This window comes from Camelus dromedarius, chromosome 6, assembly GCF_036321535.1.
Source record: "Camelus dromedarius isolate mCamDro1 chromosome 6, mCamDro1.pat, whole genome shotgun sequence".
Classification (NCBI taxonomy): domain Eukaryota; kingdom Metazoa; phylum Chordata; class Mammalia; order Artiodactyla; family Camelidae; genus Camelus; species Camelus dromedarius.
This window is the reverse complement of record NC_087441.1, coordinates 65282617-65306893: the sequence shown is the minus strand read 5'-3', so window position 1 is coordinate 65306893 and position 24277 is coordinate 65282617. Positions and strand designations below refer to the sequence as shown.

General features: G+C 36.2%; 1 long non-coding RNA gene across 1 annotated transcript; it reads right to left on the bottom strand.

The window, feature by feature from the left end:
- Window positions 1-1155: 1155 nt before the first annotated feature.
- Window positions 1156-21829, bottom strand: LOC135321503 (uncharacterized). Its single transcript, XR_010381318.1, has 3 exons — window positions 21696-21829; window positions 7592-7661; window positions 1156-2302 (listed from the first exon to the last, which is right to left on the bottom strand). It is a non-coding gene; the product is annotated as an uncharacterized LOC135321503 (long non-coding RNA).
- Between the last annotated feature and the right edge of the window lie 2448 nt (window positions 21830-24277).

Here is a 24277-nt window from a genome sequence, read left to right as displayed (position 1 = left end):
CGAATAGACAAGCTCCTTCCAATTCAAGAGAAGATATTATTGCCATAGAAAGGAGAACTAGGCAGAGTGTGTGTGAACTTTAATGAGGCCAGGAAACCACCTTTCTGGGGAAGTAGGAGATGGGAAGCTGAAGGATGAAGACCTTCTCCAAGAGGAGGAGAGGAGCCTCTAGCTCTACTGCCTTCTAAAGCCTAAGGCTGCAATCTGTTGAGCCCTCACTAAATAACAGGTACTTTTCACAAGTCACTTGTATAGAAATAAAGACCAACCAGATGAGAACAAGCAAGGGCTTTTTAATCAGAGCTGGCTATAGCAAGGGAGTCAGCCACCATGGCTTGCTTTTTGGCTGAGACTCAAAGGCAGGCAGAGGAGTAGAAAAGCTTCATAGGGGAAAACAGGGAAAGCTTCGGGGATGCCCTGATTAGAGGCTTTTGGTGTACGGATGCTGCAGGCGAGCCAACTAGAAGTGGTGCATCCTATGTGATTGGTTAGGGATGCATCTTTGGCTTGGTCTGGTAGGTCCTAAATTGGGAGTCTAGACAACAATTGGGGAGGCTATCAGTTACTAATCAAGTCCTAACCATTTTGGTCTGATTGCTATAGAAGTTACTGCCTGGCTTCCTGAATTATTACTAGGCATAGCAGTCTGACTTCCTACAGGTACGTTGTTGGCTGGCTTTCTGGGCTGCTTATTGAAGATAAGGGGTTGGTTTCCTGGGCAGGTTGCTGCAGGTTATGGGTCAAAGTTCTATTTTTACATATGGTTGGCCGTTATCTATTTGTATATTCAGTCATCAGTTATAGTCTTGCTACCACTCAAAGTATATGATCCATGAACTAGCAACATTGGGGGTCAACTGTGAGCTTGTTAAAAATCTACCAAATGATTCCTATGCAAATTAACACTTGAGAAACACAAGGTCATAATTCACCCTCATTGTACCATGGACAGGCACTATCCTCATTTTAAAGACAAGGAAATGTATACAATGGAATATTACTCAGCTATAAAAAGAATAAAATAATGCCATGTTGCATCAACATGGATAGATATGGAGATCATCATACTAAGTGAAGTAAACCAGAAAAAAAAAAGAAAAATACCATATAATACATATAATATCACTTATATGTGGAATCTAAAAAAAAGGGCACAAATGAACTTATTTACAAAACAGAGATAGACTCACAGACACAGCAAATAAACTTATGGTTACCAGGGGGAAAAGGGGGGAGGAAGGGATAAATTGTGAGTTTAAGATTTGCAGATATTTACTACTATATATAAAATAGATAAACAGCAAGGTCCTACTGTAGAGCACAGGGAACTACATCTAATACCTTATAATGACCTATAATGAAGAAGAATATGAAATGGAATATATATATATATATACACACATATATATATGTAAAATTCAGTCACTATGGTGTACACCAGGAATTAACACCACGTTGTCAACTGACTATAATTCAATTTTAAAAAGACAAGGAAATGAAGGCTCAGAGGGGTTTAGTGACTGGCCTAGGCATGTGTGTAGTAGGTGGTAGAACTAGAATGTAAACCCAGCTGTCATCCAAGCTCTGCTTTTTGTACTGAACCTAAATGTGATCACTACCTTTTCTTAACAGATGACAGACTAATAAGGCCATGGGACTGTGAGATAAAGCCTTCCTAACAGGAAGCACTAGGCAACAAAATAGAGTGTCAGTGCAGGTTTTGATGAGGTTTCCTTCAGGGACACCAAGGTAAATAAGCATTAGGTCCCCGAGGCAAGGACATCCTGCTGTTCTAGGGAATCTTCAGAAGCCCTCAGAGTAGAGACTATTGAGCATTGACCTGGGACATGCCTTTCTTTTCATAATAAACAAACAGAATTAATAATCTGTGACCATTATTCTTAAGCAAGGCATATCCCTTCGTAGAAAATATAATTATACAGATTGTAACAAAGGTAGAATCACGCAACATACACCGAATTCCTGAATTCCTTCCTTGTCCAGAAATAATGCTTTAGCATTTTTTATTCTACGTTTTAGGGCATAAAGAAGGACTTGCCTATGGTGTCCCCAAGAGTTAGAGAGTTATGATTATATGTCACCATTGAAACTGCTTCAAATACAATTAGAAAATTATGAAAGTGTGCCATCAAAGAGCCACAGTTGTGCATCCGGTGAGGCTGTGGTGGGGATGAAACCATTTTTCTGTCTCTGAAGCAGTGACTCTGCTGTGCCCAAGAAGCTTGGCTGTGAACTGTAGGCAACCGGTCCAGATTCTCAATGGTCAGGTGAGTTACAGCTCCTGGAAACAACACAGATGAGTGTTGATTAATTAACAAGATTGGTATCACTTGATGTTTTAATGAAAGTAGGGGCCATTATACTAAGGTTTTATCCTTGCTCCTAATTATCTCCCTTTGCCTATGTCCTACCTATAGTGAGGGAAGAAACGCAATCAATTGACTTGTTTTTGGATAAAGAGTTACATATTTTATTGAAAAAAAAAGACTTTTCCCCTAAATTTCTGTGTAACCACATTTGGAGGAAATAAAAAACATCTTTATCCTTTTTTTTTTTCAATGCATTTGTAACCAAGGCACCACACTTTACCTGATGACAACCCTCAGAATAGTGAGTATAAAGACTATAGAAATAGGTAATGTAAACAAGGATTGACCACCAAACCCATCAGGTGATGGCAGATGCCAATCTTTTTATTCCCCATGACAAAATACAGTTAAAGATATTTTAAATTTTCTATTTTTATTTAATCCCAGTGGAGAAAAAAATCTGACTTGGGATAGAGACCCAGATGAACTTAACTGAATTGTCTATTTAATAAAAAACTGTAAATCACGGTCCATTGGGTAAACTTGCATAACAAAATTGGAATACAGCATAACTGATATACCAGTTTTAAGTGATAATTCAGAGGAGTTAAAAAAGAAGAGAAGAGGAATATTCTAATATATATCTTCATATATATACACATACATATATATATATATATTTTTTTTCCTGAACATAGTTTTAGGCTTTCATTCTTTCTGCATAGGATGTTCAGTTTCATCCTTGACTTACAGGAAAAGACATTAAGAAAAATGAAGCCATTTCACTTCCTTTTGAGACTCAAGACCTTCCTCAGAACATCGTGCTCAGGTTCATGTTTTATTTGCACAGAAGGTTCAACAGTGTGAGGTCATGGAAACTGTGGGGGTTACCTTTCATGCACCAGAATGCATAAAACCTATGGAGATAGCAGACCTAGTGGTGAATAGAGTAGAAAAAATTCAGTTGGTCATGTCTTCCAAAGTCTACCAGAGATGTTTCAGAGAATACCAGGCTTAAAGGAGACTTAATGTGATTAATCAGTGTGGCAGCTGGAAACAATTGAGTCTTTTAATTTATAACTCTTTTGTCCCCCACAAAAAAGCTGCATGTATTCTTTAAAATTATTAAATGCTTCCCAAACATTGCAACCCATCTATTTGATATTATTTTTCATATTTCACATCTTTTTCTAAAAATTGAATATATAATAAATAAGACTGTTGGTAAAGTATTTTCCCAAAGCAGACAGAACAGTAATGAAATTGTAATACAAGACACACAGAAAGCCAGAGAGAAAAGCCTTAGATTTTGGAATCCTAAATGAAACCAAGCAAAAGCTGTGGCCACACTCATTCCCAATTGAAAACACTTTATTATTAATGGGGAGGAAAGTGAATAAAAATAGAGCATAGACATTATCCAATATTTAGGGTCCCCCAAAATGACAGAAAGTATTCCAATTACAAACTCACTATACATTGCTTACATTCATTAAAGAAGCCAAATTACCATGTTATTTTTACTTTATGACTTTTCCTTTTGATATTCAAACCCAGAGAAGGCATCACATTTCCACTTTGACTGCAAAGTCAGTAGTGCTGAGGGATACTTAATAGGTGCTGTGGTGTTTTCAGGGTAAATTCAAAGAAAGTTGAAGTCTTGGATGAGCCACAAAGCCAACATCTTTAAGTACAATGGAAAATGTTTTACATATGCTGTGCAGTTTTCCTATTGAGAGGACAGATATCTTAAAGTTCAGGAACACGGAAAATAAATAGATATAATGTTGGCTCATCAGCGGTCTAGAGAGCAATAAGTCATCTGTCCAATGTTTAAGATAATATCTAGTCCTCTAAGCAACAGGTGTACAGTAAATTGGGCTAGAAAGTTATGATAAGAAGTGTCTAATTTGGAGAATACATGTTTTACAGTGGTCGTATTCCTTTTTAATTCTCAGAATAAAATAATAAGGAGTCTTTTAAGATTTTTAAATCAGACCTCATTGCTGGATTTAAAGCTTAGTCTGATCTACAGACTACATTATTTCTCAATGGAATGAGCTGAATACTGACTATCAAAAATTAATGCAATCGCTTCGGTGACACAAGTTCTCTTCTTTAAACCTATTTCTCCAAAACACTCCTGTTGAACTGAGAAGCAACAAGCCAAAGAGAAACACTGGGTGGGCAGAGAGTCAATCACAGAACAATTTATGTGATTTCAGGCAGGACACTCACGTTCCCTTACAACCTCAGGAAATGGTGTTAGCATTTATCTCCAAAGCTTCTTGCAGGGTTAGCATTTTAGGAACATATAATTTCTTGGATATTTCATCCTTAGCAATAATAACAATATTAACAGCAACAACATCAATAGTTACAATAATAAGATGAGAGGGGCACTGGGGAAGAATTAGTAGCACACAACAATGGGAGACAGGCGATGGACATTCTAATGACTTCTGGGTCAGCAGATTGTGAAATGACCTACGATGAGTAGCTTCTCTGAGTCTTAGCTTCTTTTTTTTCTGATGTAGAGAACAAGAATGATGGTTTTCCAACCAAATTTAACATAACTCTAAGATTTCAAGTAGGTGCTTCATGCAAAACCACACACACACACACCCCTGCATATATAATAGTTTAAAAGAAAAACAAAGCAACATGCTTGCCTACATATGTATTTTTTCTAACTATAATATGCTGGAGCCCATCAACCCATCAATTAGTGCTGCTACATTGCCTTGTTTTATGGATATTGACCCCAAAGGAAAGCATGCCCTGTCACTTCTATTTAATGGAAGACTATCCTGAGATTTCCAGGAATTTGGCTTTAAATACATGTTCTGACAAATATTACATAACGCTTAATTCCCCATTGGATGGGTCCAATCCTAGGAAGTTGTGAATGAAAACACTTGTTTGTCTTGCCTTTCTTAACCAATTCATTTTCTTCACTTGGTATTTCATTATTCCTGAGTTTCCCTTGCCAGGCCATTCTTGGTCTGTCCATCTGTGACTTTTGGGATATTACCTCCTTTTTCAAAGCACAATTCAAATGCTGCCTCACCTATTAAGGTTCTTTTGATTGCCCTGGTGGTCTCATTTCTATCTCTTTAATTAAACCAATCAAAGCTCTAGTAGTGACAGTGACATATCTTTATGTTTTGTAACATTATTATTTTAGGACAAAATGGAGGCACTTTTAAAAAGAAGTTAACTATTTTCTCATAAAATTCAAGAAACTATAACATAGGTAATAGAAACAAAGGAGCTAAAAAAGCATTTATATATTCTCAAGGAAGGGTCATTATAGACAGAATGAGAGGGAATGAGTGAAGCCAAAGTATAAGAAAAGCTAAAGAAAGTTAAGATTCAAAAATTTGCAAACTGGCTACCATTTCTGAAACCGCGCATGGTTAGAAAGATTTCAGCAGGTCTATTCCCAAGGAGCAGGCGGTGTGTGCTCTTGTGGAAAAGTGGTGAGGATAGCTGGCAAGGAGTCCCCCTGACAGCACACCCACTGCAGGGCACATGCATAGTTCTCCTCCAAGCAGACGGAACCCCTCCCATGCAATTAACACCATAGGAATACCACGCAACAAGGGAAAAGAAGAAATGAATGAATCAGACAATGATAAACTTGCTCCTTATTCTCAGTATTTCACTTCAGAAAGCGTTCATAGAGTTTCCAAAACTCATTTTGAGTTTCGTTTTAATGAAATACTTTCTTTTGAAAAGTTATTTGTCATGCATGCTGTCTGATCCAAAACATACCTTCACATTGGCTACCCTGTGAACAGGTTTAGAAGTTGTTGCTTTGATTTCCATTGGGATGATTTCCATTTTCAATCCCTTCCTTTAAATGTGACTCTGCGGTCAACCACTGCAAACTCACATCTCTCTGGGAACAGGCGGAGGCAAAGGAAGCCCGACGAATTTCAGGCTGCTCTTATTCAGCCTGTTTTGTTTGATTCTGGGTATCCGGATTACCTCAAGTGACATGCCTTCTCATTTACACACAAGTGGAAAAAAAAAAAGGCAAATTACCTTCGTGATCTTGCATTATTAAATGTAGCTATTCCAGTAAAGGTTGAGAGGAGGTGAGTAAACACCTCATCAAGGTCTACAGACGCAATCTGTGCAGAAAAGCTGCGTCAAACAGTTCGTGATCATTGTCCTCTATCTGCTAAGCTCGCTGTTAGCATTAGAGCAGTACGTGGCTTGAATAGCAATGTGTCCCCTTGTCCAAGTAAGGCTGGCAGAGCAATGGCGAGGATAATGGTCTGCTATTCCAGCTTATAGATGTTTTAAACCCTAAGCAAATTGTGCCATCCATCTGCTGTGAGTTATTGCATAGAAGTTTGATACTCAACCTCTAAGCAAACTCAAACTGTATCTTACTGCTGAGTTATTTTTTATTGTGGCTTGAAATTCAACATGATGCTACCTTTTTTCTACTTTCCCCTAACTATTTTTCAGTGTCTAACAATTTCTTTTACCCATAGTAGTCCACAAAGAGCATTTCAAATACTTAAAGGCACACCCCCCCATCCTCACCCTCATTCCATGTGTGCACACACATACACACCCACACACACTCATTCACGTTGACATCTGCCATAACCCTTTGTCCTACTGACTGGCTCTCAGTTCCAAGAGATACACCTAAAAAAATATAAAGAACAAGGTTGTCATTTTTGCCTAAACCTAATAGTTTTTTTTTTCAACCTGAGGTCTGTGGACTATGTGCCTGGGCTTTGCCTGGGATGTTTATAAAAACGTGGATTTCCTAAGCCCCATCCTTGACTCACTGAATTGACATTGCTGGAGATGGTGCTGAGGAATCTGACACTTTTAATAAGTCAATTTATTTGGGTGATTCCTTCCTGAATTACATTTTGAGAGACACTGAAAGATATATACGTATAATCTTAAGTCTCTAGTTTCCCCTCATGCCTCTTTATGAAACTAACCAAGGTTGCAGGAGTAGCATCGAATCTCACACCCTCCTGCTGCCTGAAGTCCAGTCCACAGTTGCCTCAACCAGCACTCACTACCCACCCCCTCCCCACGACACACACACACACACACACACACACACACACACACACAACTTGTTGCTAGTTACTGAAGGTGCACTTTTAATTGCCTCTGTGACCAGGGGTCATTGTGAGTGAAAGCCATTCACTTGCGTAGTAAGGATAAATGATCTCCACCACCCTCCTAGTTAATGGAAAAATAGATCATAGGTGACTCACATGCTGCTCCATCCCCAGGTGTTCATTCTATCGGCCCACTTCACTCAGGCATCAGATGGCAGCGTGAGTCCTATAAAGGGAGGCAGAGGTTGGAGGCTGGGAGTCCTGGTCAATCACAGAGAGTCCACAGCATCCACTAGGCCAACATGTTACCCTTTTCATTAAAAGTCATAGTTCTCCTTTTGTTTAAATTACCAGTCATTGAGATTATTGCTCATGCTTTCACTAAACCCAATAAAAGAAAAGATAAACTCACATGCTCTAGTGGGTGAGAGAAAATTACTAAAATAATGAGATAAAATGAACAGAGGTTCAGGGAGAAAGCTCATGAATTTTAACAGAAACCACTTTTGGTTTAAAGGACTCATTATGTTAGCTGTTTATTCAACTTTAGAACGCTATAGCTAAAAAGAGTCTCTTCGGTGATTAAATGAATTTCTTCTCTGACTTCTAACCTCTTTTTGATGATCTCAGGATTCATGAGGCTCATATTAAAAAAAATCCCATTCATACTTTAATTATTTTGCTAAAATGTTCTTCCTTGGGTTGAACCAAATTCTTCCACTTTCTAAGTTTCACAGAGGGTTCTGGATCTGCTCCCCGGGGACTCGTTATCAATTTCTATCCTAGACCTGCAGGATAAGCCCCTCAAATAATGAAGGAATGCTTATGACCACGTCCTTGGACACAGCAAGCATTCCTTCCCAGTGACATCTTCAAGCTCCTTCGATCCTTACTCTAAATGCCTTTGGAAAAATACATGTTTACCCCTTGTATTTTAAAATGCAGTTCTCTGAATTAAATAGAATACCCTAGGTGTGGCTAGATAGCTAGTTTATCATATAATGTGTTCTGGACACTATGTTTTTATCATACAACCTAAAATTTCATTACTTCATTTATTTATTTATTGCCATTATCACAATAATATTCACATAGAACTCAGAATCAGCTAAAACTTAAGTCTCTTCCTCACCACCTCTATGCTGGTGTTTACCCCAACTTTCCAAGTTTTATACTTTTTTTTCCTTTTTTTTTAACATTTAATGCAGAACCAAATGCATTTACTGATAACATTTTATCTTTTTTGTCTTGAATAATTCAGTTCACAGAATGAATGCTGGTTCTTTTGCCCAGTATTTAAACTTTTCTTCCAAGCATGTGACAGATATATATATATATATATATTACACATTAATCTATTCAATCAGCTGTCTCTGTCATATCTAGAAAGCAAATTTATATAATACCATTTAAGTTCATCTTGATCAAAAACTTATTGAATGCTTATAGTTAATGTACTTAACAAATATTCAGCACCTAAGACAGTGACCGGCATGGGTGTTGAGCATATCCTCATGAATAAATAGTCATGTTATCTGGTCTCATGGAGCATACACGTTACAATCTAGTGGTGAAGACAGAAAATCAACATACATGCAAACAAATACATATGTAATTACAATGTGTGATAAATGTGATAGTGGAAAGGAGCAGATAGAAAAAAAGCAGGATGGATGACCTGCTTAAGTAAGGCAGGCTACACAGCTTTTCTAACCAACCCTGTACAAAGTATTCATTACCAATAAAAAAAAAAAATCAGTTCCATTTCTGTCATGGTCTATAAGGGCTATTTAGAATTATGTATCTGGTCAAAGGTTTTTGTGGCTTTTTGAGTAAGCATTAAAACACCATTATTATATAGTTTCGAGACACACAATGTATTTGGTTTGAAATATGGGAAAAAGTGATGGTTGAAAGTATTCTACTGCCTTATGTCAGGTTCTGAATTTTCAGTTTTTGTGTGGCATTCTTAGGAACAAACCCATAATTGTAATCCTTTCTGGTTTGTCATAAACTTATAGCTATTGCCAAATGATATCAATTTAGGAAATGCATTGCAAAGTCTTATAAAGAGAGCTGTGCAATTATGTGTTCATGGTCACATCCCTTGATGGTATTAGGTTTGCTAGGAATTTCCAGGCTGTAAGCAGTAGCAGTTTTTTGGAATTGTGTAAAGCCATCATCTGGCTGTCTCATGTACAACTTGTTCCCAATAAAAATAAGATTAAAGAAATAGTATTGAGTAACTTTATCTATTTTGATTAATGAAAATAGATGCACTGGGTCTGTTCTCTTTGTTTCTGTGGAGGAGGAATTTCTTATCCTGAGTTTAATTTCACCTGATCAGGAGCAGTGAATCACTCCATAGAGATGAGCCATAAAATCACCTTGATATGTCAGTTCTATTTTCAACATATCCCCTAAACTGGAGTCCGGTTTCAATCTGCTATTCATCCTCTAGACATTATTAGTTTGATTTTCAACGGAATCTGTTATTGCTTTCTCAATAATTACTATAACTTTTTTCTTATTTACAATTTGTGTTGAATAATTTATTTCCATACAAATCTAATTTTTACAAAAACCCAAAACTAGGAAATGTCATGTTAAGTGGTAAATGGTCCATAACTGCTTGAAAAGTAATCCACCTCCAATTAAGAAACTGAAGCGTATGGAATGTTATGCTTCATTGATTCTCTATATGGGTTCAATATTAACATTATATTCTGTAGACTTTGTAAAATGTATTCAAGATAATGTCATAAGTCCATTTTTTAACTTCCCTTTTATTGCAAAATAGGAACAACCAAAAAGTTTTTTGATTTCTTCTATTGAATTTCATAAAGATCCAGGCTCTGACTATGGGAGTTTGTATAATTAATGACATCTAAATCAATTCACTTTCTAAATAAAATATTGGAAAGTGTATTTTTGTGGATTTTTAAATGCTTGAAGAATGCTGAAAAGCATTCCTGGTGTTTGTGGACAACTCTTTTAGGAAAACTGAGTCTGTTCCCAACAGCTGGTTATCAGAACATGTCACACTTCAATCATTTTGGCATGAAGAAATCTCACCTTTTGATTACATTTAATGGGATTTACTCATGTAATACCCCCAAAGAAAGCAAGTATTGCCAGAATATCGCCCTGGCTTACCCAGAAGAATAAATTTCAAGAAATATGATCAAGGTGTCATAAAAATTTATTTTTTTCTTCATTTTTTTCTTTTCAACATTCACTTTCTTCTTTAGAATCATGGGTTCATAATGGCCAGGTGTCACGCTAAACATTAGGAACACAAAAGCAAAACAAATATATCTGAATCCTAGTTTAGCACTTTATCTGTCTTTGTCTTATCCACCTTCTTTCCCTGTCTTTTCACCTATTACCAGCTGGCCTTTTCTTCCTCTCCTGATAGTATGTGATATTCGTAGGATAAGGTCCATAAGTAACTTTGGTGTTAAGGGAGATATTTCAACAAAACAGGGCAGAATCACTCACAGTAGTGAACTTACAGCTAGTAGGGAACAACTTTCCAGGCTTCTAATATTTCTTTTCACATGAAGGGAATTCCAGCACAGGAAGGGGAGGAACTTAATCTGGAAGTTGTACCTTTAGAGGAAAAAACTGAGCATGTGGAGATTTTCTGTGCTTTCTCTTGGAAGCCAAGCTCCCAGTAGAGAGCTGTGTGGTCTCCAAGCTGTACACCAGGGGACGCTTCTGTTGGTCAGCACTGCCTGATCCAGGGAACAAGTTGTTAGGGGCACGTTTGATGGTGAGAACCTAATGCTATCATGAGCTAAGTCACATTTTCCAGTGTCACTTTTATCAGTATAAAGTTAACTTTTGGCCTTGTTTACCAACTGGTGGAGAACTTGAGTGGGCGAAAACAGTGGAATTTATTGAGCCTCCTCAAATTCAATATTTTTCTTCCTCTTGCATTTCTCCCTGACCTTAAGCCCTACCCCACCCCACCCCTCTTCAGGAGTTTAGAACTAGGAGTCCACAAACTAGCTTCATTTGCCTTTAAGGAATAGCCAATTAAAAATTTAATCTTTCAAAGTGAGATTAGGTTACATTTCAGTACTGCCCCCTCCCCACAAAAACTCCTAAATATCCCAATTACTCTTTTTTAGGCATAAAATCAGTGGAACTCTAGCCAGCCATGGCAACTCATGAAAGAAAAATACAGTACAAAAGATTACTATTGATTGACACACTTACTAAATATTTACTTTCCGGCATCGACCCAGCCAGCATACATTGAGGTGACCTTCTGAGCTCTGTAGTTCTACCAGCTGTAGTTTGATACTGAAACAAGACACACATGGAGGCAAGTTCATCTTTATTCTTTTCTGCACTATTGCTTTTCTCTTTCCTATTCTATTCACACCCACTATTCCAGGGGTAGCACCCAGAATCTATTCACACACATATTGGATCAAATAGACCACAAACAAAATTGAAGTGGGAGGCAAGATCATCACTACTTCTATTATGGGTTTTATAGACACAGGACTATGGAGACTGGAAGAAACAGGGGAAGCTGATTACAGGCATAGCAGGTCAGCTCATTGGCGAGCAAAGACAGTTCTCTCCTCCCTGCCATTAAGGCGTAACAATGACCCTTCAGTTAAGAGAGCAGAACTACCATGTATGTGACAAGAGAAGTAAGAGAAAATTCCTCCCTCTGGTTTAGGGAGATTACGGAAGAAGAAGCTAAAAGGAAAAAGAGAGTCAGGGATGAGACATTTCTTACTGGATGACTTATTAACCCCTGAGACTTAGGTTAGGCTGAGTGAGGACCACTAGTTATATTGAGAGAGGCAGAGCGGGAAGAATGGAGGACTTTTGGTCTGTTGTAGAAGTGGGTCCCTGGGAGGAGCTGGTCTCATAAGCTGCCTCTGCACCAACTGGAGGCCATGCAGGAGGAAGAATATTAAAGCACACTCAGAGATGTAGCTAGACTGGGAATTGTAGAATCTGAAGTGATCTTCTGAGGCTCTCTTCAATTCAATTTCCTTGTGGCATGCGGTGGATGCTGAAATTCTGTCTTCTGCATGGATGCACCCTGCCACAAGTTGTGTTTTGTATTTATTTGTTGCTACTTAGCTATCGTGTGTATGTTTTATTGTTACTGACCTGCTAGCTCAGTGTCAGAATTCTGACCAGAACGAGCAAATCTGGACTTGGTAGTCCTTCAACAATAGCCTGCTTCTCATCGCCTCTCCCTCTCTCTACCAACCAGTCTTTTTGATGACAACACTGAAGAAGAAGGAGTGTCCAATCCAGAGTCCTCATGGGTCACTCCCTGGTGACTTCTGCACTTAAGGCCACCTCTTTCTGAGCAGGGATCCCTCTGTTGTCTCTAAAGAACACAAGCCTTCATGCACCTTGAGATTGTTCATCAGAGATGTAACAAGAATTGTTGGCCTTCAGAGCCATTAGTCCCTTGAATTCCCTGGGATATATGCAAGTGCCTATAGTTCATCAGCTACGCTGTCAACTTGATGACCCAGTGAAGGCCCCTGGGGTAGCAGGAGTCACATCACTTTACATCTGGATAGTAAGAACCCAGTGAGAACTACTTGCCAGGAAGAGCCCTGAAAGGGATGTACAAATTGAACTTTACTGAGAAGAGCATGAAGGATACGATAAATGCTGGAGAGGGTGTGGGGAGCCCTCCTACACTGTTGGGAATGTAAATTGGTGCAGCCACTTTGGAAGACAGAATGAAGGTTCCTTTAAAAACTAAAAATAGACTTACCATATGATCCAGCAATCCCACTTCTGGGTATACACCTCCAGAAAAATATAATTTAAAAAGACATATGCATTGCAATGTTCACAGCAGCACTTTTTACAATAGCCAAGACATGGAAACAACCCAAATATCCATCAACAGGTGACTGGATGAAGAAGTTGTGGTATAATTACACAATGGAATACTACTCAGCCATAAAAAGAATAAGATAATGCCATTTGCAGCAACATGAATGGACCTGGGGAATCATCATTTTAAGTGAAATAAGCCAGAAAGAAAAAGAAAAAAACCATATGGTATCACTTATATGTGAAATTTTTAAAAAAGGACACAAACTACTTATTATTTATAACTTAGATGATTGATTTCTTGAACATGTGTAAGCACATTTGACTGCCCTTTGTGATTGGATTACTGCATTCTGTTGATTCTTTAAAAAAAAACATTTCTTAGTCAATTTTAAAAAAGAAAAAAGAAAAAAAAGAGCATGAGGGATCCTCCAACTTCCTATAGGAAAAGGCCATGCTCCCAAGGGCTCAGAAATGTTACGTCTTCTCTTTACCATGTAACTTCATGTAATTGACAAGGCTTTTAAACATGCATAGACAAAGTCTACAATCCTCTTAGCACTTAGCAAGCGCTTTGAAAATTCATTGTGAAACCTCACTGTCAGCTAATACTTGACAAATTATTCCTTGTTCTGAGTAAAAGCTATGGAGATTTAAAAAGAAGAAAAAAATCAAGGGATTTCAAAATATTAAGTACTGTTAATAAAGGATTTGGATGATTTCAAACACTAGTTTCCACATGATCAGTGTTTCACTGGGGGCAGGTGGAAGTTGTTATAAACTCTTGACTATTCCAACAACTCCCTGGCTGGTTTTGACACTTGTTCCCCTCCTGACTGTTTTCAACATAGGAGCCAGAGTGTAATTTTTAAAAATATAAGTCAGATTAAGTTACTTTCCTACTCAAAACCCCATCACACTTTGGTTTCCCATCATAGTTACAACCTCGAATTCTTGCTACAGCCTACATACATCTATAAATAGGTAGCTCCCTTGCAAATTCATCTGCTACATTCTTTCCTACTCATTCTGTTCCAGCCACATTTGCTGTGCCTTTAACATACCAAAGACATTCCACTCTCAGGGCATTTGCACCTGCTATTCCCTCTGCCTGGTATTCTCTCCCCCAGATATGGACATGTTTACCCCCTCATTTTTTAGGGTATTTGCCCCAAATCAACTTCATAAAGAGGGAGATGCTGACCAATGGCCTTATAAGAACACCCTAAGGTCGTTCTATCCTCCTATTTTGCTTTATTTCTTTCAAAGCACTATGACTGTCTGATATTACATTATATATTTGCTTAGTTGCTATTTCCTTAAAAAAGAATAAATGTTCTGTAAGATCAAGAAATGTAGTTCTTTTGCAGTGTATAGAATAATGCCATAATAGCCACTCAACAAATATTTGTTGAATAAATAAACTTTATTTTAGACATTGTTATACATAAAATCAGTATATTTATGTGATGTGATCTTTTCAGGCAGGTGTGTAATGGGTAGACATAAAAGCATAACACCTACACCTCATCAAATTAATTTTGTGTGTCACAAGTGGCAAGCTCATTTGCAGACTGTTTTCCAGAATTCAAACCATGCTGGTCTTTGTGATGAGATCAATAAAGAATTGAAAAAGTATTTTTACACATAGATTTTCTATGGAGAGAGACTCCAATTATGTCATTTGTTAGAAAAAGCATGAGCCAGAGGCTGCATTTAATACTTATTGGTAGAATCCAAATCAGAGAAAACTTGGAAAAGATCATTCCTCTTAGACTTTAAAATAAATCATTTAATATTTTTGGTGGAAGATTTCCTTCTTATTTACATTGTTCCTCAAATAATATTAACAAAATATATTTTCCCAACAATGTGACAGTGTAGATAGAGCAAAGTCTTTGAAGATTGACAAGATACCATACTGGGGCACCAACTCCAGCACTTATGGGTCATATGTTTCCATTTTCAATTTTCGTCTCAATTTTGCATCTGTCAGATGGGGGTTAACATACCTACATTGCAGTGTAGGTGGGAAGAGTTATTGAATTAATAATCCAAAGAGGACCTAGCCTAGTACCTGCCACATGGCAGGTGTTAAACAATTTTCTTCCCCTTCCTTTTCATACCCCTCACCTTTCTCAGTGGTTAAACCAAAACCTTGTGGAGAAAGTAAGGCCAGACTTACCCAGATTTTTTTCAAAGAATTTAGAAAAATTACTACATTTGTTTCATGATATGAGAGTCGTGTATCCCTCAATTGGTAGAGCTCTAATATTTACGTTTTTGTAAAGTAGGAAAATTGACAGGTTGACATCAATCTTTTTTCCCTCCTCCATTCTTGCAAACACAGCACTTTCTGTTGGAGTTGTCAACTGATGCTACAGTAAGAGCTGATATATTGGACACACAACTGTAGCCAGCCAAATATAATTCTGATTAACTTATCCTCGCTAGTCTCTCACCTCTGTTTACTGCTAGAACTCGAAATCCAAACACATGCTATTCCATTGTATGCTTCCAAGAGATTCGAGGGATTATATTTAATTACAGAGAACATAAATTATCAGTGTTTTTGTTGCTGTCTTAATCTGCTGGAGTTTTGTCAGATACCTTGGATCAATTGTTGCCTATGAATTTGAACATATCCAAACTTGATCTTCATTAATACAAATGAAATCTGCTTAGTATAAATCAGTTATTGTCCTTGTTTTGCAAAAACAATATCTGCTTATAGAACATTAAAACTAAACTAGAACAGTTTGAATGCATATCAATAAAAACATTATAACATTTCTCCTAGCCTGTCTCTCTCTCTCTCCTCTCTCTCTCTCTATATATATACACATATATATCTCCAATTTGATACCTAGTGAGGTAAGACAAGAAGAGTGAAGCGACTATTATCATTATGTCCATTACAGAAATGAGAAAATTGAGGTCAATAAATTTAAATAAATTATCCAAAGTTAAAAATCTGTAAGTGCACAGAGACAAGATTCCTCATCCAATACTTTTTCCAAGACATTAATGGTTTATATACATAGAAACTCAAAAGTGATATGAAGGTGCCTGGGTGATAAAGAAAAACACAGGAGCTTCAGCAAAGAAGTTCCAGTGGTAAGCCTCTTGAGGAGAGGAAGAAACGAGGGATGTCGTCAAAGGCTGCATATACATAGCAGCCTGGTCAGACTCTGGGAAGTCTGGCTTCAGTTCTCATTTATGCCACTGAGAGCTTGACATTTCTTCAATTCTTTTTCTGAATCTATAAGTCATTCCATATTCTATCCTGTAAACTAATTTTTCCTTAAAGTATCCAGAGTTCCCCTGACATAAGCAACTTGGAAACATGTTGTTTTGCCTGGATACTGAAAGGATAAAGACAAAAAGAACCATATATAAACAATGTGCTCCGGTTGATAAGTTTCTTTCACACAGGGTACAGATTAGTAATTCTAAGACTACTTTATAGGTGTACTAGCACTGAATAAGGATATAAATTGCTGTTAAGGGGAGCCAGGTTTCTTACAGACAGAAAAAAAGTTACAAATACACAAGGGGGGAAATCTAGAATGAATTAGAGTCAGAGAAGTCAGTAGGATCTTATGTTTACTTAAACAAACATATAGATAGATATAAAAATAAATACACATGTGTGTCCATGGGTTACTCTATATACATATATAGTTATAGTTTTTGGTTCTGCTCACTTGATGTCTAGAAGTGACATTCTAGGAGCACATCGGTACCCAAGTCTTGTTTTCTAAATACTACTCTCCAATGAGAGGAGCCAAGGATCCTTGGAAAATGTTTGATCCTAGGGCTAAGGTAGGGAAATACAACATGTTCCTGGAACATCTTAACAGCTCCAAAAAATTAAGGATGTACAAAAAAAAAAAACAAAACATAGATTCAAAAGACACAGGAATCAACCTGAGTTTCCAATGGCCAGAGCTGGAAAAGTTTGAGCAACAATATAAATAACCATGGTATTGAATTACTATTACCTAAAGAATGCAATAAATATCCACGAGTCCCTACTGACATAAATCAGTGGGAGAGAAAGAACAAGTCATCCTTACAGAAGAATCCCCAATAGCATACACTTCCCCCTCTAGGAAGAGGAGCCTAATTCCTACCCTCTTGAATGTGGCCTGGACTTAGTGATTTGCTTCCCAAAGATAAGAATGGAAAAAATAGTAACTTTACAGGGGAGAAACATGGAAGACATTACTTTAATTAAATGACCAAGGTTAACACCACTAGTGACAAGTCATGTTGATATCACTTATCCCCTGATATAATGCAATGAGAAAGGCACCTTGTCTCTGAGTTATTCTACCCTAAAACCCATAATTTCAGTCTAATCATGAAACTGATCAAACATATTGAGGAAAATTCTACAAAAACACCTGATTGTTAGTCACCAAAACCCAAGATCACAAAAAATCAAGGAAAGATTGAGAAACTACCACATATCTTACGAGCCCAAGGAGATATAAAGACTAAATGCAATGTACTACTCTGAATTGAGATTAAATCCTAGATAAACAGTGGACTTCAGTGAAAAAAAAATGGCAAGATCTGAACAAAGTCTGCGGTTTAATCAATAGTATTGGACTAATGTTAAACTCCTAGTTTTGACAAACGTAGTGCGGCTATGTAAAATATAACATTAGGGGAAGCTGGATGAAGGACAAATGCGGACTCTCTGTACTCTCTCTACAATTTTGCTATAAACACAACATTTTTCCAAAATAAAAAGTTAATAAAAGTATCCAGTTCTTTTTCTTGCTTATTTCTGCCTAAATGATACATGGGGCTAATGAACAAACTTTTCACAATCTCATTCAACAGTGGAATCAAGACTGTACTCACATTGGAGAATTTTAGGACCTGCTTTACTAAAAAGTATGATCTCCAATATTCTGAGTGTTTACCAATGTTGGCTTATAAGAAAAAAAAAATGTTGTTCCCTGAATGCTTTATGGACTAAGAGTCTATGCAAATTCAGATGTAGGTATTTAAAGCCCCCTTAAGGCACATCATTCTGAAGAAGATCTTTTGCTGTAATAGTATATAAATAAAGGAAAGAGACACTGTAAACACTTGAATTTCTCATACAACTAATGCTTATTAAGCATTTATAATGTTCCAGCTACTCTGCTAGGCAGTGTGGATACAGTATTGAATGGAATAGACATTGTCTCACCTTTAAAAAGTTTACTGTTTGATGGACTGGCCATGGAGATACCCATCTCTTTTGATTCTGAAGTCGAAAAGTATTATTCTTTGTGACTTTCACAGTCTCACTAGCTTTTATCAGGAGCACAAAATCTATTTGAAATTAATCACTTTCTTTTTTTAATTGAAATATAGTCAGTTTACAATGTGCTAATTTCAGTTAATTTCTGTGTTAATTTCTGTAATATATTAACACACACACATACATATATAAATATATGTATTCCTTTTCACATTATTTTTCACTATTATAGGTCATAAAAAGGTATTGAATTTAGTCCTTCAAACCAGAACTAGAAATATGAGGAAGCTGCTTTTTTTATTAAGCCTACTGACAGGGCTCAGTCAATCTTTTCTTCACCCCTTTTCCCAAAATATACTGATAAATAGAATATTTATTCATGACCATTCAGCTTACTTCAATAGAAAGGCTACTTTGGGTGCTGCTTCAAAAGTATAAGGAACCAAGTGAATGAGATAGTAGAAAATATTTTAACGTTAAGTCAGCTTTTACTTTTAAGGAGAAAGATCAATAAGAGAAATATTTGATGCCAAGTACAGTTATTCTTCACAAGGTTTCATTTCAACTATATAATTTTTTCTAGCAAAGAATTTCCATAGTTACTAAACCTACATAATTGGCTTAATTCCACAGGCTTTAGATTGTGCTTCCATGCTGGTATTTATATACCATTAGATGTCCCCTTTACAATTTTCTGGGAGAAAGTCAAGAAGAAAATGGCTGACTAAAATTATTCTACCCCCTCTTCTTAAAGTCCAAGATTGAGTTAAAATATTTCAGTATAACAAACCAAACAATAATTACTCTGTGTTTATATGTAGTGTTTTATAACAAATATCAGAGTTTATTCTGGAATTGATTACTAGAAGCAAAAAAAATTGCACTCATAAAAGCATTTCATCTTTTTTTCTATGAATTGTGTATTAGCTCAGACTTTTCACTGCCAGTAATAAAAGCATAGGTCAGACTTCTTACATGTAAGCACAAGTGAAAACAAAGGTGGGGCAGAGAAATTTATCATATTTGAGTGTCTCCAAACATCCAAGGACAATTTCTGGCTGGTCTTGAGGTTCTCTGCTTCTTTCTTCTTGTTGCATCTCTCTTTTTCTCTAATCATGGTTATCAGTGACATCAAGCTTGAGTTTGAACCTGGTGCTGCCGATTACTAGCTTTTTTTTTCCCTTGGAGAAATTATTTAATCTCTCAGTGTCTGTTTGTTAATTTACAAAATGGAGATGAAAATAGCACCTACTTCATTGAATTGCCGCAAAGATTGAATGAGTTGTTGTGTGTAAAACAGATAGAACAGTGCCTGACATATTAAACATTCCACAAGTGTTAGTTATTATTTGTATTGGAAGGTCACCATCAAAGCTTTTCCACAGCCATTAATCTACGTAATCTCTTCAGCAAATGGTGTTAGGAAAACTGGACAGCTGCATGCAAATCAATGAAGTTAGAATACTCCTTCATATCATACACAAAAACAAATTCAAAATGGCTTAAAGACTTAAACATAAGACAAAACACTATAAACCTCTTAGAAGAAAACATAGGCAAAACATTATCTTACATAAATCTTAGCAATGTTCTTCTAGGGCAGTCTACCAAGGTAATAGAAATAAAAGCAAAAATAAATGAATGGGACCTAATCAAACTTATAAGCTTTTGCACAGCAAAGGAAACCATAAGCAACAAAAGGACAACCTAAGGGATGGGAGAAAATATTTGCAAGAGATAAGACTGATGAGGCCTTAATTTCCAGAATACATAAAAAGCTCATACAATTAAACAAGAAAAAACAAGCAACCCAATCTAAAAATGGGCAGAAAACCTAAACAAGCAATTCTCCAATGAAGACATACAAATGGCCAACAGGCACATGAAAAAATGCTCAATATTGCTAATTATCAAAGAAAAAGAAATCAAAACTACAATGAGGTATCACCTCACATCAGTCAGAATGGCCATCATTAAAAAGTCCACAAATGATAAATGCTGGATAGGGTAGGGATAAAAGGGACCCCTTCTACACTGTTGGTGGGAATACAGTTTGGTGAAGCTGCTATGGAAAACAGTATGGGAATTTCTCAAATGATTGAAAATGGATTTACCATATGCTCCAGCAATCCCACTGCTGGACATATATCCAGAGGAAACCTTAATTCAAAAAGATACATGCACCCCAATGTTCATAGCAGCACTATATACAATAGCCAAGACATGGAAGCCACCTAAATGTTCATCGACAGATGACTGGATAAAGAAGCTGTGGTATATTTATACAATGGAATACTACTCAGTCAATAAAATAATGCTATTTACAGCAACATGGATGGACCTGGAGATTGTCATTCTAAGTGAAGTAAGCCAGAAAAATACCATATGATATTACCTATATGTGGAATCTAAAAAAAAAAAAAAAAGACAAATGAACTTATTTACAAAACAGAAACAGACTCACAGACATAGAAAACAAACTTATGGTTACTAGAAGGGAAAGGGGTTGGGAAGGGATAAATTGGGAGTTTGAGATTTGCAGATACTAACTACTATATATAAAATAGATAAACAACAAGTTCATAGCACAGGGAATTATATCCAATATCTTGTAGTAACTTATGGTGAAAAAGAATAGGAAAACAAATATATGTATGCTCATGTATGACTGAAACATTATGCTGTCCACCAGTAATTGACTCAGTATTGTAAACTGATTATACTTCAACTATATATATATATATATATATATATATATATATATACACACACATACATTTTTTAAAAGACAAAAAAAGAAGAAAATAAGGTTTAAATGAAGAAGTATTTTCCCAAAGTAGTTCATGAAAGAATGAAGGTACCAAAACCACAAGAACCTTTACCACCTAATGTGATTAGAAATATTAAAGGAACATTTTGTAAAAAAGAGTCTATGAAGGCCCTGGGCGCTAGAATTTTTATGCAGCCATTCCACACTCTTAGGACAATGTTTTGCAGATAGCAAATGTATTCCATATAGCTCTCTGGGTCACAGCAACCTTGAGACACCCCTGAGAGCCTATGGAAGACTGGATGCTAAGGTGTCTGCTCGAAGTCTACTGAAAGCGTATGAGGAAAGGGGAATTAGACAATAGGATGCAAAAAGGATGCCTCATTTGCTCTTACCTCTGGCCCAGAATGATGAAACTGGGAGTAAGATGATACTGAGAAACAGAAGCTGACACTGGTTCTGTTGTGTTTTCCTCATTGTAATCCTCCCAGTCTTCCCTCTTCCTGGTTCCAATCCTTAATTCCTCCCATTTAAATAACCCTAAAGAAGAAGTAAATAGGGCCTTAGGTTTTCTCATTTCCAATCATCTATCCATTGTCAAATCTTGCATGTGAACATATTTTTGACCCTTAGTTTAGAAACTAAGAGTATTTCAAGTATAGCAGGAAGAATGAACAAGTGAAAGAAAAAAAGAATTTCAATACTAAGTACTCTTAGGGAATAGCAGGACTAAGAGAATAATTCTAGGTGAGAAAAGGGGATAAAAAAAGGATAATATAGTTGTTGCAAGCTAACTATTTCAAATGTTTCACAAGATTCGGCATGCCTACATATTTTTTTAAATTGAAGCATAGTTGATTTACAATATTATATTAGTTTCAGTACACATTGTAACTTAGTATTTTTAGATTATACTCGATTAAAAGTTATTATAAGATAATGGCTATAATTCCCTGTGCTATACAATATATCCCTGTGGCTTATCTATTTTATTTTTTTTTATTTTTATTGAAGTACAGTCAATTACAATGTGTCAATATCTGTCCCAGTCATGCATATATATATATATATATACACACACATATTCAAATGTTAATCACTATATATACAAATAGATAAACAAATTTCTTCTGTATAGCACAAGGAATTATATTCAATATCTTGACATACCTAGGTTTTGAAGAGAAAGTTATAAAATTAGCCACACTTACAATGTCAAGATACTGTCCTACCAGCCTCAAATGTTTTGTTTCATTTTACTCACAGTAGCCTTATACATAGTACCTCACTCTTATTTCACAGAAGGAAGCTGAGCCCAGAACAGTTTAAGTTTTCTAAAGTCACACAGCTTGTATGTAAGAGGCAGTCAGGTCTTGAAAATCAGATAATCTAGTGAGCTCAAGACCTTTAACCTTACCCCTTAACTAGTCTACTTTGACAAATAACTGAATTAGAAGCTTAATTCTACAAAGCGAAACTCAAGAATTAAACTAAACACATTAAAATAAGTATCATTAGGATTTTTAACAAAGTTCTATATCAGAATGAGAACATACCTACACGATTATATTTGCCAACATAAGAAGGGAAATAATTAGGCATCAGTACTGTACTTTATTTCAAGTCCTGAGATCAGAAGAGTGCTTGTGGAAAGAATAATTAGGGATAGCTCTTCTTTTATTTAAAGACATAATACAGAATATTTTAGCCTTTGAGAATGAAAATATTCAACTAAACTAGACTAGAAAATTTAATAAATAAGCACAGGATATTTGCACAATTCAATTCAAAGATCAGTCTTAAAAAGAAAGAGTAAAGACTTGAGAAAAATAATGCTCAGTTACAACTAAGTAGGGTTTATCTCAAATATGGAAGTTCGGATCAAAATTCAGAAATCTTTTACTGTGATATTTTATTGTTAAGAAATTATAATTAAAACTAATAACCAGTCTCATTCCTAAGAATGAAAATACTGAGTGTGTGCTGAACTGCTTGAGATTACATTAAAATTAGGAATTAAATAAAGATGCCCATAATGATATGAAACAGAAACTAGTCATATAACTCTTAAACTATAGACATAAAGGCACTAGAACCCCACCATCACCCACCAAATCAAGAAAAAGCTTTTAGAATTAATAAGATAATTCAGTAAATTTGTTGGTTATGAAACCTACAAATATCAACCACTCTCTTCTATTTCAGTAAGAAAAAATAAGGCCCATCTCACAACAGCAACAGGATTATTCCTGAAATATCTAAGATTAGCTTTCTTTAGAGGCTTGCAGGGGAAAAACTATAAAATTCTGTTTTATTAGACAGAACTCTTTAATAATGAGAAGAATATGCCAAATTCCTAGAAAGTAAAGTAGAATATTTTGAAGATAATCCTGTAACCAAATTAATTTTAGGTTCAATGAGTCTAATAAAAATTCTAAGGATATTGTTTTGGGAACTTGATGAAATTATTCTAAAGTTCGTGTGCCATGACAATGGACAAAATGTTTTAAGACATTTTTAAAAGGATGATAGCTAGGGGGAACTTACCCATAGGTATTAAAAGATACCATGCAGTCATATTGCTTTTTTTGGCTGTTTTGATTCTGATATTGGGTAATAATTCACAGATTTTATAGTTATGTTTTGTTAATAAAAAAGTATTATCTATGAAAGTTTGTCTAAATTATTCAAAAATGTTAAAACAAAGCGACCAAAGATACAGTACATAGAAAATGAGAATTTCAGGTGTTACTGACTCACACAGTTTATCCCTGTAGACGTAGTGATAGCACAGGGATGAGTCCTGCTTGTTACTGCCGCTGCCCTAGTTCAGGCAGCCACCATCTCCCTCCTGACTATCATGACAGTTTCCTAGCTGCTCTTCTCAGTAATTCCAATATGTTGTCCACATAAGAAAGTCATCTACACACAAAAAATAACCTAAACCACGTTGTTTCCGGGCTTAACAACCATCGTT